Raw genomic sequence first — 18508 nt, 5'->3', positions numbered from 1 at the left:
AAATGAGGAGACAGCTTTCGGGAGGAAGGTAGGATCTGTACGCAGAACTACTTTATCCATATGAAAGTCACAAAGTCCCGGCTTGACAGAGAGGGCCCCTAGTTCAGAAATCCGTCTCGCTGATGTAACGGCTACTAGGAAAATAGTCTTTAGCTTTAGCCATTTCAGGGGGACCTCTCTCAAGGGCTCAAAGGGATTCTTAGTCAGCGCTGATAGAACTACGTGTAGTCTCCATGTGGGGAAGCGGTGCACTGTTGGAGGACTCAAGAGGGTAGCCCCTCGCAAAAATCGTCGAATATGTGGATGTTTAGAGATACTAAGTCCATCAGGAAAGAAGAGTATTGAAGACAAGGCCGCTACTTGTCTGCGTAACGTGGCTGGTTTCAACCCTGCATCCAGCCCATCTTGTAGGAAGTTCAGAATATCCTTCAGGTGTGGATGCAGATGATCGGCCTTTTTTCTTCTGGCCCAGCGAACAAAGGCTTTCCATGAGGTATTATAAATCCTCGCTGTAGATTTCTTTCTAGAAGAGAGCATAGTCTTAACTACCTGTGACGAATATCCTAGCTTGGAAAGAGAGAGCCTCTCAATTTCCAGGCGGTCAGACGCATCCAGTCCGGGTCGGGGTGTAGAATCGGACCCTGGTGAAGCAAGTCTGGAGTGACTGGCAGTCGGAAGGGTGGAAGAATTGCCAGCGATTGAAGGGACGAAAACCAAGGTCTCCTGGGCCACCATGGGGCGATCACGATCACTTCCACCGACGAGTCTGCTATCTTCCGCAGTAACTTTGGAAGGACCGGGAGTGGAGGGAAGGCATATAGAAGGCCCTCCGGCCACGGCGATGACAAGGCGTCTATCCCCTCTGCTAGGGGGTGAAAAAATCGAGACAGGAAACGCGGGGTCTGACAGTTCAAGTGGGTCGCGAATAGGTCCATCACTGGTCGACCGAACCTGCTCGTGACCAGGTGAAAAATTTCCTGTTTGAGTGACCACTCCCCCGGTTGGATGGTCTGTCGGCTCAGCCAGTCTGCTTGCAGGTTGTCTGTTCCCTTTATGTGTTCCGCCTGGATTGATGCTAAGTGTGTCTCTGCCCACGAAATGATCTTCACTGTCTCTTTGTGTAACCTGGAAGACTTCGAGCCGCCCTGTTTGTTTAGGTACGACTTGGCGGACACGTTGTCTGTCCTGATCAAGACGTGTTTGCCGTGGATCGAGTCGGAGAAGTGTGCCAGGGCTAGGTGGATCGCTCTGGCTTCCAGTATGTTGATGGGAAGGCGAGACTCCTCCGCGGACCACGTCCCTTGAGCCGGACGGCCGTCCAAGGCCGCTCCCCAACCCGACAGACTGGCGTCCGTGAACAACTGAATCCTCTGGGGATGGAGAAAAGACTTGCCTTGTCGCAGGTTGGCTGTCACAGTCCACCATCGGAGATTTTCCTTCACCTTCCACGGCACCTTGATGAGACGGTCTGTTTTGGTCATGATTAAATGTTGATGTGGACGAAGAAGGTTGAGCAGGGCCCGGGAGTGAAAACGACCCCAATATATTGCTTCGCAGGCTGCCACCAGTGTGCCCATCAGCTTGGCCAGTCTCAAGATGGATGTCGACTGCTCCTGAATCACCGACTTGACCAGCTCTCTGGTTTTCAGAGCTTTTTCTTGGGGCAGCAGAATGAGACCCCTTTTGGTGTCTAGTATCATGCCCAGGTGATGTATCGACTGGGATGGGTTCAAGGAACACTTGTCCAGGTTGACCAGGAATCCGTAGGACTGAAGGCACCGAATTGCTAACTGGGTGTCCCGGGTTGCTTGATTCTTGGAGCTTGCTCTCAGGAGGATGTCGTCCAGATACGGATGTGCATGAATCCCGGCTTCTCGCAGGCGCATGATGGGGTTGATTAAGATCTTGGAAAATACCCTGGGGGCCGTGGCCAGGCCGAAGGGAAGGGCTCTGAATTGAAAATGATGACCGGCGACGCAGAATCTCAAGAAACGTCTGTGTGAGGGATGGATAGGTATGTGTAGATACGCCTCTGTGAGATCTATCGAAGTCAGGAATTCTCCGCTGCGAAGAGCCTCCGCAATGGACCGAAGCGTCTCCATCCTGAAGTGTTTCAGATAAATGAATCGGTTGACAAACTTTAGATCCAGGATCGCCCTCCAGTCTCCGTTCCTTTTGGGGACTGTAAAGAAGATGGAGTAGACCCCTGATCCTGACTCTTGATGACTGACTGGTTCTATTGCTTGAATCTCTAAGAGGTGTTGTATAGCTTTGAACGTAATCTGATTTCTCTTTGAATCTTTTCGAAGGGGAGATCTGAGGAAACGGTCCGGTGGGATGGATTTGAATTCTATGACGTATCCTTGAGAAACTACTTTGATGGCCCACGCATCCGCTTGGGTCTCCTCCCATGTTCGGGCAAAGTGCTGAAGTCTCCCTCCCACCGGTATGCTTCGAGAGTCAGGACTTCTGGGCCTTGGACTCAAAGCCCTGTCGGTCACCTCTTGGCTGCGGTGCCTTGTAGGACCTGTTGCCAAAGGGGGTTTTTCTGTGACTCGTCTTTGAAGAGTTCCAGGAGGATCTTTTATTGTCCTGTCGGTATCTGGGTAGCACATGTTGGGAACGAAAGGACTGAGAGTTGTAAACGCGACGGTCCACTCTCTTGATCGTCTTTGGAAGGGCCTTTTTCTTGTCGCGCGTCTCCACCAGCACCTTTTCTAGAGCCTCGCCAAAGAGCTTGTCCCCTTGGAAGGGATAAGCCATAAGTATGAATTTCGAGTGCAAGTCGGCCGGCCAGGCTCTCAGCCATAGAAGTCTCCTGGCAGCCGCCGTGGAGGCTATGGCTCTGGCGGAAAAAGTCAGAGCGTCCAAGGTTGCATCCGCCGTGAAAGAGCTTGCTTTCAGGATCCTGTTCGCTCCCTCCATCAATCGCCTTCGGTTGCCCGGTAACAGCTGTGTGAGCTTCCGAATCCAGACCACTGCTGCTCGGGAGACGATGGAAGCAGATGAGGCAGCCTTGATTGCCATTGTCGAGGCTTCATGCGCCCTTCTGAGTGCAGTCTCTGCTTTCTTGTCCAGGTTGTCTCTGACGGAACCTTGACCATCCTCCGTCAGTAGGCCAGAAGATTGAAGGGCAGCCACAGGTGCATCAACCTTGGGAATCTGCAAAAACTCGTTGGTAAAAGAAGGTAAGGCGTACAGCTTTTTGACAGAACTGTGGTACTGTTTAGAAGAAGTTGGGGCCCTCCATTCAGCCCTCAACTGCCTTTCAAAGTATTCCGGGAAGGGGAAGACTCTTTCAGGGGTGCTATCTCTAGGGAAAAACTCTCTGTTTCCCTTGGGTCTGGATGATCCCTTGCTTGGGTCTGGGTCCTCCTCCCCCCCTTTTGCAGACTCTTGAAGTTCTAATGCTGCCAAGGTTTTGGAAAGCAGATATTGATAGTCTTCTAATTTAAAGAGTCTATTGGACTGTTCTGGAATGAGGGTGTCCTCATCCTCTTCCTCAGAAAGGAATTCCCCTTCAGCCTCGTCCTCGCTTTCTGAGGACGAATCCCCCCCCCACGACTGTTCCAGTTCCCTGGGGTAAACCCGGGCCGACTTCTGGGCCGCCTTAGTGGGCCAGGAGGATGCAGTCCGACGCTGCTTACTGGGGGGAGGGGAAGGAGAAAGGGCACGGTCGCTGTAAGCCCTGGAAGGTGGATGACAGACCTTCCCAACCTCCTCCCTTACTGCTTGCCTTAAGAAGGATCGGATGCTTCCTTGCAGGAAGTGTTCAACTTCGTTGGACACGTTACCTGCGCCTTCTGTGGTGTCATCTGCAGCTAGAATGGTGGCATCTGGTCCAGAAGCTATTTCCGCCATTTCTCCCGGCGGGAGGATGGCAAGCACGTCTTTTTGAACCGCGCGGGAAAAGACGCGAGCTCCGCCGGCTTTTCCCGCTCTTTCTGCGGCTTTGCGTTTGGCGCCTTTTTCGGACTCCGAGCGATGGCGCGAAGAGGGTCCCGGCTCCAGCGACGATCCACGATGCTTCTTGTGGGGATTACACGGCTCGCCGGCCGGAAAGGTGCCGGGAGACCGATCCAGCCCGAGGGGCAGGACGGTGCCGGATAGGGTCGCTGTTCCATCGGCCGGGACCACTGTTGCCGGGGCTTCCTCCTCGGCATCCATGAAGCTCCCTTCTGAGTCCCTGGGGTCCATGACCTCCGGCGGTGTGACCAGAAGGGAGAGAGCGGAGAGTAATAAGTCAAAGGAAGATTAAGAAGAGAGGAAGAAAGAAAGAGATCTAAGAAGAACTGAGGGAAAGAGAGTAAGATCAGTCAAAGGAAGGTAGACAGAGAATCTGTCTAAGTGACTGCTCTCCCTGGAGGCAGGAAAGAACTGGAGAGCAGGGTGTTCCAGGCACCAACAGGAAGAGGAAGAAAATTTCAACTTCCTGCCTCCCTGATTGGGCGAAAGGAAACACCCAAGATGTCCTCCTGCCTCAGAGGGAGAACTGTCTTTCCAACCAGCATAAATTCTGTCTTGTCTAGGTTCAGTTTCAGTTTGTTTACTTCAGTTATTTAAAAACACAAAAGTCAGGCACTGACTCAAGACATCTACTGCATCTCCAGGGGACTGGGATAGAGAGATATAAAGCTGAGTTTTATTTGCATACTGAGGACATCCAATTCCAAAACTATGAATGATTTTTCCTAAAGGTTTTACATAGAAGTCGAACAACATGGGGGATAAGATTGCGCCATTCAGAACCTCACAAGACAGCTGCTCTCCCACAGCAACTCTTTGAGTCCATTCCATTAGGGATAATTTAAACCAGTCCAAAGCACATCCTTTGATACCTGCTTCTGCTTCCAAATGCCTTAGTTGTACAGTTTAAGAATTTTATGGCAACTCCCTCACACAAAGCACTGGGAGGGGCCTTATGTGCCATTTAATACACCCCGCCCCTGCTTAAGACAGGAAATCCAAAGCTAGATGATCTGCAATAGACAGTTGTCTGACATCTGCAGCATACCTGTAGAGTTCGAGCACTGAAAACACCCCATGAAATCTCTTTTGAATTCACTGAAATGCATTTTTTGTTTTTACTCAAAATGAATAACATGAAGACTTAGGTATATAGTATATTATATTTTTAACGATACGTTGTTTAAACATGACTAACTTTGGCTTCAGTTTGTATGGTAACACTACTGAATTGTACAAGTTTAACCAGATATATGAATATGCTGCTAGTTCTATTATGACTACATAAGACCAATTCTGTCCAAATACACACTCATTTACAACAAAAAAATTGTTTTCCACTTTCAGCCTCTCAGATGGCAACAACTTATGGTAAGGTAACATAGCTTATAGCAGTTTGCAGCTTTTTCCATTGGGAATACTCATAATTTTGTTTGTAGAACATGGGAAGATTGATATATTTCTAAATACTATAAATTGCCATGAAATAAAATTTTATGGTAAGTTATAAATAATATATTTTGTTGTTAAAACAGTAAAATGTTTGATGGTAAAATACTAACTGTATTTCAATTTCCCACCCAAAATTCCATTTCCTCCCAAATTACTTCAGAATATCCGTAAGTTTCACATTTCTAGTTGAGTAGTGTGTACTATGTTCACCATATGTAACATGGATTACTTCAACACAAAAATTTGTAAATTTCTAATACCCTGAAAAAATAAAACTGGTTATAATGATTAGTGGTAAGTTCTATAAGTAATTGCTTTCAACTGGCTATTTCCCCGAACATAAACTTTGCATTTAATATGCTATAAAAATTTCCAAACTTACTTCATTGATTAGAGAAAGGACATTAGTTAACTTCTTGACTGAATGGAAACCGTTTATAGACTTTTTACATGAAATGGATAACAAGGATTTGATGACATCTGGATTTATGGATTAAGAAACATGAACAATAGAAAAAAAGAGGGCTCTTATGATTAACTTCGAATAAGTGAGACTCTAGAAATGGTACATATTTGTTGTGAAGATAATCGGAACTCAACCTGTAGTGTAATTTGAGGGTCTTTTGTTATTATTATTAACTTGTTTATGTATTGTTAGTGTGTCTTCTGTTTAGAATGTTGTGCTTTTCTTATCCTCAATGTTTATTGTTTGTAGTTTATATTATTGTTTATAGCTTATAGTTTAAATAAAGAAAATTCTACTCCAAACTGCCCAGCTGATAGCTATATATGTAGTTTACTCAGAACTTCACAGTTACATCTATTTTAAAAGCACATCAAAGTTATTTTATTCCCAGACTGTTCTATGTTTTAGACTATTAAGACACCATGTTTCAAAAAACAATAGTTCACTTTTATCTAAGCAAACTGTTCATACTATGTGAAGGATATGACTAGCAGCCTCTATGGCCTACACTTTCAAATCAAGGGTCCAGAGAGATGCATCAGTGTCCATACCAATTTTACTTGTCCATGAACATCATATAAATTGAGTAAGTTCACTACGACTAGAAAAATATTTCAAACTGCTATGAGACTGGGCAAGTAAGAACCTTTTCCCAATCTTTCTCTAACATTCCTTAAGTAGGTTAAATCCATGTATTAAGATGTGTTACTCAGAACTTCTTAAGTATAACAAAATTAACTTCTACTAACTCTAAAGCATATAGCCAAGTAGGGCATTATGAATAGGCAATCTCTACAGCATTTTTGGCTTTAAAATTCTTGCTAACCTTAAGTTTTGTTAGATAGGATATTTACAAGTCACTTCTGCAAACAGAAAATCTAAAGTTTTGCAAGTTTTGAAACTTTCATTTCATTTTTAAGATGCTTGTAGCATTTTATAGAGAAACAATTTTTCCTCAAACTAATCTCATTAGCCATCTTTGCTAAAGAGAAATCTCAAAAGGCAGTTAAGAAAGCACCAGCACATTGCTTATCTCTCAAGTCTTATATTTGAAAAGCTAACATGGATTTCCAAACATATATAATGTCACAAATATGCAAGCTAGGGCTTACCATCAATCGCGTTCACATCAATGATACAAAATGGTTGACACAACTTGCATACCAAGCAGTACATTAACTGGAGTCCTCCAATTCAAGAGTAACTTACTATGGCTCTTGATGCAGAACAAGTTGTCTCCACCATTAACAAACAATCCTTCCTGGAAGAAGTTTCTCAGTTTCTGTGAATTTTAATTATCTCAATGTACTCTTGCTTGGATTGCTACATATTAATCAATTTTGAGAGATTCATGAAACCTTTGGCCTAATAATGATTTGCCTAAAAATGATACCACCAGTCCTAGGAAGGAATTTGCCTCTTGTATAACAAAGCGTAACTGAAAGTTAAGGGATATTTCAGCAAACGCCTCTTAGAAGTATCTGTTGAACTCCAGTTCAGTAGACAAAAGGGAAGTTCTCCTTGGCTGGATGTTTTAAGGTTACTACTACCCAAGAAAGTAACATGTCTGCTACTTACTCCCAACTATTCATCTGAACTAGATCCTTTGTAGCTAATGAATTTATACTAGAAAGCATGACAACTGTCACAGCATTCTATTACAGGTGACAACATCAGTATTTATATAGCCATTTGGCAAAAGAGTGAGAGAGAAAGAAAAGAAAACAAGAGTCCATAAAGTTTTAGGATATGAAAGACACACGATGCAATACTGTTAAAACCAACAGAAAGACATTCTACTGCACTTCCCTCCGTAGGCAGCAGAGAAGTATTGATGAAGCCTGCAGATGTAGCAACAGTACTGTCCATAAAAAGCCAAGACAGCTGTTGCCATGGCTACTATAAGTCAGTTTATCAGAAAAAATTGTTACGATTACTCAGAAGTTTAGGTTTAAAAGATGCAAGGCTTGGATTGCTAATTGACTGAGGAGATCAACTATTATTTTGCATGCAAGTACATTGCTGTAGAGTAGCACATGGCTAACAATACTTGGATACGCAGCAGGAGATGAAGAGGAAAAAAGAAATCAATGCCTTTCTGCTAGTGCTCCTTCTCTTCAAGTACTGACAGTTTGTGTTCTGTATGCAGCCAAAACAAAACAACAGATATCCATCATGGCTTGTGTGTCAGAGCTTTTTCCTAGGCCTACTGACAAAGTCCAAAAAGCACTATCAGTGTGTTAAGTTTCAACATATTAGGCCCCATCTTCTTCAGTGCTCCATTTTAACATTTATGCATTTATTATTTCCTCATTGTTTTCTTGATTAATCAACAATGAGATGTTTTAAAGACTCATTCCAAATTCATGAAGAGTACAGCTATTTAAAGCAAGAAAAAGACAAAGATATTACTCTCACAGTAAACACATTTCATAATGAAGCTTTTCATCACTGAAGGATGACAGGGAGGAAGCATAAAATTTGGAGTTGGGAGTGGAAGTCAGCCTAAACCTGAAACAAGTTTGGCACTAGTCTGGGAAAATAAAGTAACAGTGCAAACAATACTTTAATACTGCTGAAAATAATGCAACACTGAATCTTGAATTTCACGTACTGTTGGAAAGTGTTTGAATAAGTGAAAACAAAAAATACATATTTTAAAGTAATTGTGTCCTCAAGCAACCTAAGATATTTTTGCCATTACAGACAACTTTAAAGTTATATTAGGTATTACTACTCTGAGAGTCACAGCTTTCACTTAAACATGAGATGGGTCCCAAGTCTGGCTAATGCAGCAGGCCAGGATCAGAATGTAAACGTCAATAACACAGACATTAAAGGGCATCTCTAATCCATCTTCCTACCCACTGAATTGCCATACAGCCTTATTCTGGATGTCTAGGGGTTGTGAAACAGACAAAGCTATGCTTTAAGTGCTTAAAGTATTTTTCCTGTCTGGTTCATTGCTACACTTTACAGATGAACTTACCACTTTCTCAAAAGAACTCTAGCTCTGTTTCGATGTCTCATTCCTCACCAAAGTGGCATTAAACACAGCTGAACAAACACCTTCCAAAAGTGCACTGCCTTCCTTATTCTCTTTCTGATTCATATTTCCAAAGCTACCTGGGCCATGCACCAGGATATACATTAGCAACCACAGTAGCTATATATATGGGCTACAACATGCTATACTCAACTATGTTCAGCTGTCAGGAAACAAGATGTAAACGTCTTTTACATGCAACCAACACACACATCCATATCCCAACATGTGCCTCTGCATCAGAGTAAACCATCCAAAGTTCTATGCTACAACTTTAGTCTTATAAATGTGATACTACTCCCCTCAGAACTAAAGAAATCATAGTCACATCACAAACATTCAAAATAGTTTTACACAGCCACTCTGGCTCCTTGTTCTCCAGTATAAACATAGTAATACAAATAAAAGTGTGAGTCCATCATCTAGTACTATTCTGCACTGCGCACAGTGCAAAAAATGTACATGGCCAAAGGTACATCCACAATAAAAAGGCCAGATTTGTCTACAAGATTCCCATGGAACTATATAAAGCAACTACCTCTGTATTTTCACATTTCTACCATGAATTTCAGTAGTTTATGTCCAAACACATGGGAGTGTTCCATATATCAAAAATGTGTAAAACCATATACATCTTTGAATTTCTATCATTGTACTATTATTTAACATTTAAAACATGTCTGTGCCACCTTTCCACCCAGCTCAAGATGCCCAAGGAAACAAACATTTCAAACATTAAAACATTTAAAATACAAACATGTATATGTTATTTAACCCAGTAAACACATGACAAGACACAGGCAGGGAGGAAGTCTAATAATAGTTAATAAGGAAACAGCAAACAAAAAAGTCTTTACCTGGTGGAAAACAATGACAAAGTGGACATTTTAAAATGGCGCTTATACTTCAAAAATCCTCAAAAGAATTCTGTTCTAGAAATTTATCACCAAAGTACAATTTGCCCAATTGCTGTGCATTAATAACTGTACTCAGAATGTACCTTCATTATAGTTTAAGCATTTTCAGGTTTTTCCTAAAAATATTAACTTTAATTCTCTTCATATTAATTTTAACTTCTTTCCCCCTAGAATTATTCAACAAAGTATCCCTTACAACTTAGATCCATCTAGAAATTCCAGTGGCAAAGAGATCCTATGATATTGAGGCAACTTGTCCCATTTTTTTTTCCATAGCAGCAAGTACAACTTCAAGGGAACTCTTTATTAGCTACCACTGTTTTCCTGCTGCACATGAAACTGAAGCAATGCTGCTGTTAAAAAGACAGGACATGTTTTTCCTTCAGGTTTACCCTCCTATGGCCACAAATAGTTTATTTCAAAGTCAAGAAATCTGAATTAAACAGAAAATTCTCTCCAATCTTAAGAGGGAACACATTCATTGCTAGAAAATCATTAGAGATCTTAAGACTATTTAACTAACAAACTTAAAAACAATATACATATTGGTTATAATTGCTTATATAGAGGGAAGGTGACACACTTGAAGAGAAAACCAGGTCAGTGTCAGCCCCTTCATTTGATTCTTCTTTCCAATGTAACCTAGAAAATATGCCTCAGCACTACCATTAATATGTGTTTATGATGCAAAAGCATTCTTCCATGCAAACTTATCTCACAGAACACAACTTAAATAAAGGAGAGAAAGGACAGAACACAACTTAAAAGGAGTGAAAAAGAACCTGACCTTTAAGGAAGCTTCCAATTTGTTGATACACAGCTTAGTAAACTAGAATATATAGATAGTGAAATATACTAGACCTCCAGCTGTGGATGCTCATTTAGTAAAACAAGTAACTCTTCTCACATCAGGTACATATGTCAATCAGGTACATATGTCAGACAGCATAAGGGTGGACTTTGCCCCTTACTTTTCCATAAACTATCCAATAACCAGTTACTGAAATTTACAGAAGTTACCATACCAACCACAAAGACTAAAACTGAAGTAAAAAATCAACCCTGAAAATGACTAGTTTCTCCAAGTACCACAGCAATATGCATTTCTCACTCCTAAGTTAACACACTTTCTGTTAGGAAATAGAATGGAATCATAAACATGAACATTTTCATTTCAAAAAACTGAAGATAAACTAGTAAAATCTAATATTGAGATAAGACATTTAAGTGATACTTGCTTATTTTATATATTCAAGTGACATCATTGCCATGAAACAGCATTTAAACATCTACTAAGAATCCTATTGAAGCCTACTCAGTGGGGCTTGCTCCTAAAAACTCAGTGTACTATTACACAAACCTGAAGCTAAAGTTCTGTCTTGTTGATTCTAAAGAACTTGTTCATCAACACACAATAGTGGTGATTTCCCTTTTTTAATCTCAGAATTCCTATTAAATAAGAGAGTTAAAATAGAAAGTGGAGGGATTTTTAAAAAGCCATGAAACCTAAAGTAGAAAGTTGTTTAGAAGTATGTTAAACAGCATCAAGGTTAAGGATCTGTAAGGCTGCCCAAAGTAACCTCACAATTTCAATGAGATCATAAAGTGGTTTATAATGCTGACCTTCAGTTTTTCCTCCTCCTAAATATGTAATATTCAAATGAAACATTCAACCTTATATTGTCATTTTATTTTGCATGGGGTACAATTAAAACTGAATCATTCCCTGGTTTTACCAGGCACTAAATACTGTCAGATTTTGGTGAATGCTACATGGAAATACAAGATATTAAGTTGCCACAAAGTGAAACTAAATGTCTAAGCACTGTAAAGAAAAGACAAAATGCAAGCAAGTGTATCAAACCAGCATCTTGAAAATTCTTACACCTCTAAAGTAAAATATTTTGACTTTGGAGTAGTTTGTTTTCAGTTAAGTAGGCAACCCTAAACATTATTAGGAAGTCTTACTGAACTCAATGAAATTGACTTCAGAGAAAACATGCTTTATAGTATGTGTTAAAGTCTTGATTTGTGATATTCTGTTAACACAGATTTTGATATTCTACGAGTAGACTGCTGGCAATGCCTTTTTCATTGTTTCTGGCCTTTACTTTTTTCCAAGGTTTTATATTATGTCAGTAGTGATGAACAGCTCCTCCTCAAGCAAAACAGTCTTGCTGTGATTAACACAAATATACTAGATTATGAACCCAATATTAATCAGCGAAAAGTTTTAACAGTACTATTTTGAAATTTATCTACCTCAAACTAGATATCTATTACCCTTAACTTTCATAAAGTTATACCCCAATTTGAAGAACCCAATAAATAAAGCAAAGTGCATTGTCAAGTACATAGGGCTGAACAAATACCATTATTTTAATTACTTATTTACAAATCAAGGAGGTTCATCACATACAGTACATAACATGGAAAAATATAGCCTTATAGTATAACTATGTTTAATAGATAGTATGTCCTACCGTTTGTACTAGGACTTATTCCCAAGTCAGTATGCATAACCTAATTTAACATGTAAAACAAAGGCTATTACAGCATGTAACTTAAATGCAATGGCACTCTCACACAATAAAACAACACCTTCACCTTCCCCCACTTCAATCTCTAAAAAAAGCACTCCCTGTAAATGTATATTTGTATCCCAACTAGTGCAAGCCACATTCTGTGACAGCTGACTGAATGGTGTTGATCTAATTCACAACAATAAAAAGTCTAACAGCACAGTCCTGAAAGCATCAACCATACTATAAACGTGGTCAAGGAGAAAAAGAATCCCAGCTGTAGCAAGGCACAGAATAACAAAGAAGCAAACAGAGAGAAAAGTAACGAGATCCGCATGCACAACGGGACTATACTAAATGACATTCCACATACAATCCCACTCCTCCTACATAACACACAGAAATTGGGGAGGGGGGGAAGATGCATCTCCAGTCGCTGCAAACATGTGCCAGAGTAGGAGTGTGAAATCCCAAAGGTGTCCTTGCACCGAGCTTTATATCTGTACAAAAAGGGCTGCCCCAGGGTGAGAGGGGCAACAGAGACTTCAGAATAACAAGTTGCTGAAGAAACGGAATTTTCCCAGCACTACTCGGGCCACCAAGACAAATTAAAGGCAAAGGGAAGAAGGGGGGAGGGAAAAAACCGCCGCCGCAGCAGCTTTACTACGAATCCTCAATCATCAAAGCAGCATCATTTCCAAGATAATAAAACTTCCCCAGCAGCATTACAGGAGAAAAATCAACCCAACAGAAAAAAAAATGGCCCGGAAAAAATAATCCTGAGGACAACCAGAAAAAATGGGAGAAATCTTTCACTCCTCCCCTCTCTACAAATGTGTCATCTCCCCCCCACACTCCAATGTGTCACTAACCCCCTCCCATTCCACCCCTCCCTCCTCCTCCTGCTCTCAGAAACTTAGTTCAATCCTTACAGGTGACAGAGAAAGGACATGCCCCCTTCCTGCATCCCTGGGCCATACAGATCAGGGTGGAGAGAATTAAACTGAAGTTGTTGCTCCTTATCTCCAAGTTAGCTCAGGAGTCTTACATGGTGGACTGCACCGCCCCCACCCCCCATCCCTCCCCCACCCCAAAATAAAACCTTACCCAATAAACTCCCTGAGACGGAACGGGAGGGGGGATGACTAACCCTACTCAAGGGGGAGGGAAAAAAAGAGAGAACGGAAAGAGAAAACAGGGAGGTGGAGGAGGAGGAGAGAATCCAAAAGGTGGGATACTACACCCTGCTGGTGGTGGTGATGTTGCTGCTGATGTCTGGCCGGGGTCCCCCTGGCAGGACCTCTCTTTGAGGGGAAAGGACTCCTCTTCATAGGGAGAAGGTGGTGCAGCTGCTCCTCTGGGCCTCCCTGTCCCCCTCTTCTTGGCTCCTCTCTCCTCCTCCTCCTCTCACTTTCTTTAATCTAAGCTGGGAGTGGAAGATGGTTGGTTGGCTGGTTGCTCCCTTTTCCTCCTCCTCCTCTCTTCTCTCTCTTCTCTGAGGGGTCCTTTTCCTCCTCCTGTCCCCGAGGGGCTCCTCCTGCAGCGGGAGGAGGGGACGGGCAGGAAGAAAGGAACGAAGCAGAAGAGGCGCAGGAGAAGAGAAACTGTGACACAAAAACAAGCCGAGAAGCTGAACTCTTCTTCAATCCCATTCACCCGGCCCGGCCGCAGCACCCGCACGCCTGGATCACTCCGCCACTGGCCTCCCTTCGCTTCGGTTCTTCGCTGTGCTTTGCTTTGCTATGCCTGGCCTGCCTGAGGCGCGCGCTCCCGACCCGCTTGCTGCGCGGCCCCGGCACAACTCCTCTCTCGCACACACTGCTACTCCGGCCGCTCTACAGAGCTGAGAAGGGGAGGAGGAGGAGACTGGGGAGGGGACAAAAGCTAAGGGGGAGGAGGGCTCCCCCTTCACCCGGACTCCCCACCCTCTCCCCCTGTGAATGAGGAAGGAGGGGTGGCCGGCCTCCTCAGCAGGAGGAGGGGTCGCCTCAAGGCTTCTCCTGAGGGACTACTTGACGTGTCGGTGCAGCGAATTTATTTCCCTTTGCCTAAGGAACGGGCTGTGCTGCGGCACCCATTGCCTAGGGAAAAAACCCGGATGTAAAGTGAGTGAAACTAAAGTAGAGTGAAGTAGGGCAGCAAACTCTAGTAGAGCAGCAGTAGCGGTGGCGGGGGAGGGATCATGCACCAGGGCAGGCAGCGGCGACAGCACTAGGAGACCCAAAGCGCCAGCATCTCCTTTCCCCCTTTCCCAGTGCGAGGGGCTCTGCGCAGGAAGCGGATACACCGAGGAACGAGAAGAAACACGGCCAAGCATCCTCTGTCGCTCACCCACCCCGCCCCAGTGCAAGGGATTCTGCACAGGAAGCTAATGCACCAGGGCAAGCGCCCCCCCCCCCAACAGTCAGTAGTCTGATAAACATTCTCCCCCTCCCTGCCTCCCCCTCCCCATTTGCAAAAGATTCTGCACAGGAAGTTGATGCACCAAGGGCAGAAGTGGAAGCATGCATAATCGCCCCAATGCAAGGGGCTTAGCACAGGAAGTTGAATGCACCAAAGCAGCAGCCGCACAAGCATCCTTCGCCTAACGTACGGGATTTTGCACAGGAAGCTGACATACCGGAGGAGGGAAAGGGGTGTGAGAAAGAACAAGAATCATCATCATCCCAAAGCGAGGAGCTTTGCACAGGAAGTTGATGCAACAGGGCAGCAAACGGGGGCGGGGAGGGGGGTAGGAATCCGAAATAACTACACATGCCATCCCCACCATGAGAAGAGCCATCTTACGCGGCAGGACTTCGCTCCTAAACCTACGTGGTGGAAGTGTAAATAGTAAAATTAATGGAACTTACTATGGGGTAAATGTACTTGGTATACATTAAAGAAGGGGGTGGAATCATAAGCGTCATCTCAGACCAACGCGAGGTAGTTCGCTAAGGTGCCAAAGCAAAATAGAGGGGAGGGATCATAAAGAGTCCCAGCCCCGACCATAACTGTATAGTTAGACCCAGAATTGTACACTTATTTGGTCATAAGATAAATTCTAGTATCTTTTCCTTTACCAGTATTTTTTCCCTTCATGATCCTATTCAAATACGGTGGACTGGGTTTATTTAAAATGTTATATTTAGTAGTTCTATTTCTGTTCATGGGTGCCATGAAGCGTGGAAAACCCACCCCTCAGGGGTGTCTACATGGATGCCATTTTTAAAAAAATTAATGGAAGTTTTAGACAAAAGTAATAACATTCGATTTATATACCACCCTTCAGGATGACTTAACACCCACTCAGAGCAGTTTACAAAGTATGCCATTATTATCCCCACAACAAAACACCTTGTGAGGTTGGTGGGGCTGAGAGGGCTCTGAGAGAGCTGTGACTGACCCAAGGTCACCCAGCTGGCTTCAAGTGGAGGAGTGAGGAATCAAACCCGGTTCTCCAGATCAGAGTCCCGCACTTTTAACCACTACACCAAACTAAGTATAAACTATATGCTACTTATATGGAAAGGTATAGCCCATATGTTATAGTAAAGTTTTACCAAACTGTATGTATTAAAGATAATTGTGAGTAAAAATATGAAGAGCTTTATTATACTTTACAATTTAATCAATATAATTTTAAGTGGGAAGTGTGTTAGCCCATTCTGAATTATGTCCTTAGACATCTCAGACCTAAACATAATAGGTGCAATTCAGTAGAAAGAAATCAGTGGGCTTTAAGGTAGTTACTACTAAAATCCCATTTCATTGCTTTTAGTGGGACATACTTATTATTAATTTTTTCATATTAATTTATTTTGCCATCTTATAATGCTGTTGAACTTAGTAGGACTGGCCATAGCAAGAAGTTTTGAAGACTTTACAGTATGTTTATGTGGTAAATAAGAATGTACGCATATATATACACACACATCAGGAAACCCATAGGGCTGGTCTTAAGTGTGTTTCCCAGCTGAGCCAGCATCTGGTGAATCCAGTTTATGGAACACCAGTTCCAATGGTACGTGGCAAAAGATTTTCTTAAGAGTAGTTGCAAAAGCAGTTTATGATATGACATAGCTTCTATTCAAAGTAAAATAAAAACCAACAGTTCTGCTGGATGAATGCAAGGCTGTGAAGAAAAGTGGCTCCTGACAATCCTTAATCCTTTTTGCATTCCCTGGGTGTATTTTCTCTGAAAACTGTATTTACATCTGTTTCTAAACCATCCCACGTCATTAACCCTTCAAAATAAAATGGTGCCATTTTTGTGAGCTAAATATTTAAGGTGAAATAATGTGGATGAACAGGAGGCCAAGTTTTCTCTCAGACACTCACTGGGCTCCTGAGCCAAAAGTGCAACTACATTCCATGTAGCAATTCAAACCATTATAAGAGCATTAAGGAAGAAGAGTCACAAATAGTGCAATCTGAGAGCTCAAAAAAAGTTATATCCCAGAAACATAACATCAAGAAAACATCTCAGGATCCTATGGCATGTTGTATGCAGAAAAGATTGTCTAGGAATTCTAAAAGAGTAGCTGAGTTTGTTGTAGCAAAATCAACAAAGCCTTTTGGCAGCTTGAAGAGCAAGATCTAGGTCCAACAGCTCTTCAGAGACCAACTAGATTTCCAAGGTGTGAGCTTTCGAGAGTTAAAGTTCCCTTCAAAAACTTGTACCTTGGAAATCTAGCTGGTCTTTACGGTACTGTTGGATCTGGATCTTGTTCTTTGATTGCAAACCAACATGGCTACCCACCTGAAACTATTTTTGCAGCTTGAAGACTTACTAATGTACAGTGCTGTCCTAAGCAGTTATACTACTCTAAGCCAATTGACTTCAATTGATTTTAGAAGAATGGCACTGTTAATATTGCAAAAGTTTACATTGGAAGCATCTAAATCTGATCTTTCTTACTCTGCATGCATCTAAATTTGTTAAGACTTGTAAGTTCCATAAGATTTTTTATTGTACATAAATGTAGAGTTAGCATACTTCAAAGTCCAGCGAAAACAATCTTGTGGCACCTTAAACGCTTAACCTTTGGGAATGGGCATACGCTTTTGTGAACTGGAGATAAAGCAATGAGCTATGTGAAGAGCTACATTCAGTAGGCAGAGATACACACACAACTACAAACAATAGAAGAATGGGGCAGCAGTGTAGGCTTTTTGCAACAAGGGGGCAGAAGACCCAGTTTAATAACAACAACATTCAATTTATATACTGCCCTTCAGGACAACTTAACGTCCACTCAGAGCAGTCTACAAAATACGTTGTTATTATCCCCACAACAATTACCCTGTGGAAAAACTGTGACTGACCCAGGGTCACCCAGCTGGCTTCAAGCAGAGGAGTGGGGAATCAAACCCAGTTCTCCAGATTAGAGTCCCACTGCTCCTAACCACTATACCAAACTGGCCCCAAGATATGGGAGTGTTACATTGCAGAGTACAAATAAAAACAAAATCCAGAAAAATGAGGAAATGTTCCAGTCATAGTGGATGTGAACTCTCCCACTTTAAGATGAACCTGAGTAGTGTGCATAATAAATCTATTAAGGAGGTAAATTTTCTCTAATGAGCTAAGCACCTTCAGCCAAATTGGCATGCAAATTCTAGCTCTGCCACTTTCTGATGGAGTTTCCTATAAAATATTTGAGCCTACAAGATGCTGTTTGAATTATTCTATTCTAGTGATGTTCCAGTTTGTAGGCAAATAAGCCGATGGCCAGGATCCCCCCCCCACCTTTTGTGGTGATGGCAAACATAGGATGAAGGCATATTTGTGTGTGTGTGTGTGCCATTGTAAGTAGTAATTGCAAAACTAGTCACAGTATTTTTGGAAACTACTGTAAATTCTGAGTATTGATACTTAAGAAAATTTTCTCTTCAAAAGAAAAAGTAATAATGTATCTACCCTATAATCTCAGTAGCAAAGCCAGATATTTTTGCAAGTTTATTGCTGCCATGTAATCACTGTTGATGCTGCAAGGAGTCAAAATGAAATTATTACTAAGTTGTGAAACATGAACTATAATGCCATCATGATGAGTAAAGGATGATAGCAATTTGATAGCAATACTAATCTTATAATTGCAGAATTTTTGTAAATGTTTAAAACATGGGAGTCTATGAGTACTATATCTTAAAGATA

At 42.3% G+C, this 18508-nt stretch overlaps 1 protein-coding gene across 3 annotated transcripts in view; it reads right to left on the bottom strand.

The window, feature by feature from the left end:
• Positions 1-13998, bottom strand: part of PHF21A (PHD finger protein 21A) — a 315804-nt gene extending 301806 nt beyond the window's left edge. For all 3 annotated transcript variants that reach the window (XM_054971002.1, XM_054971004.1, XM_054971003.1), the window contains exon 1: positions 13613-13998. The gene's annotated coding sequence lies outside the window, so the exon portion shown is untranslated. The remainder of the gene's footprint in view (positions 1-13612) is intronic.
• Positions 13999-18508: the final 4510 nt, after the last annotated feature.

The sequence above is a fragment of the Eublepharis macularius genome, chromosome 2 (assembly GCF_028583425.1).
Source record: "Eublepharis macularius isolate TG4126 chromosome 2, MPM_Emac_v1.0, whole genome shotgun sequence".
Classification (NCBI taxonomy): Eukaryota; Metazoa; Chordata; class Lepidosauria; order Squamata; family Eublepharidae; genus Eublepharis; species Eublepharis macularius.
Note: the sequence above shows the minus strand (reverse complement) of the source record. Positions and strands in the feature narration are given on the sequence as shown.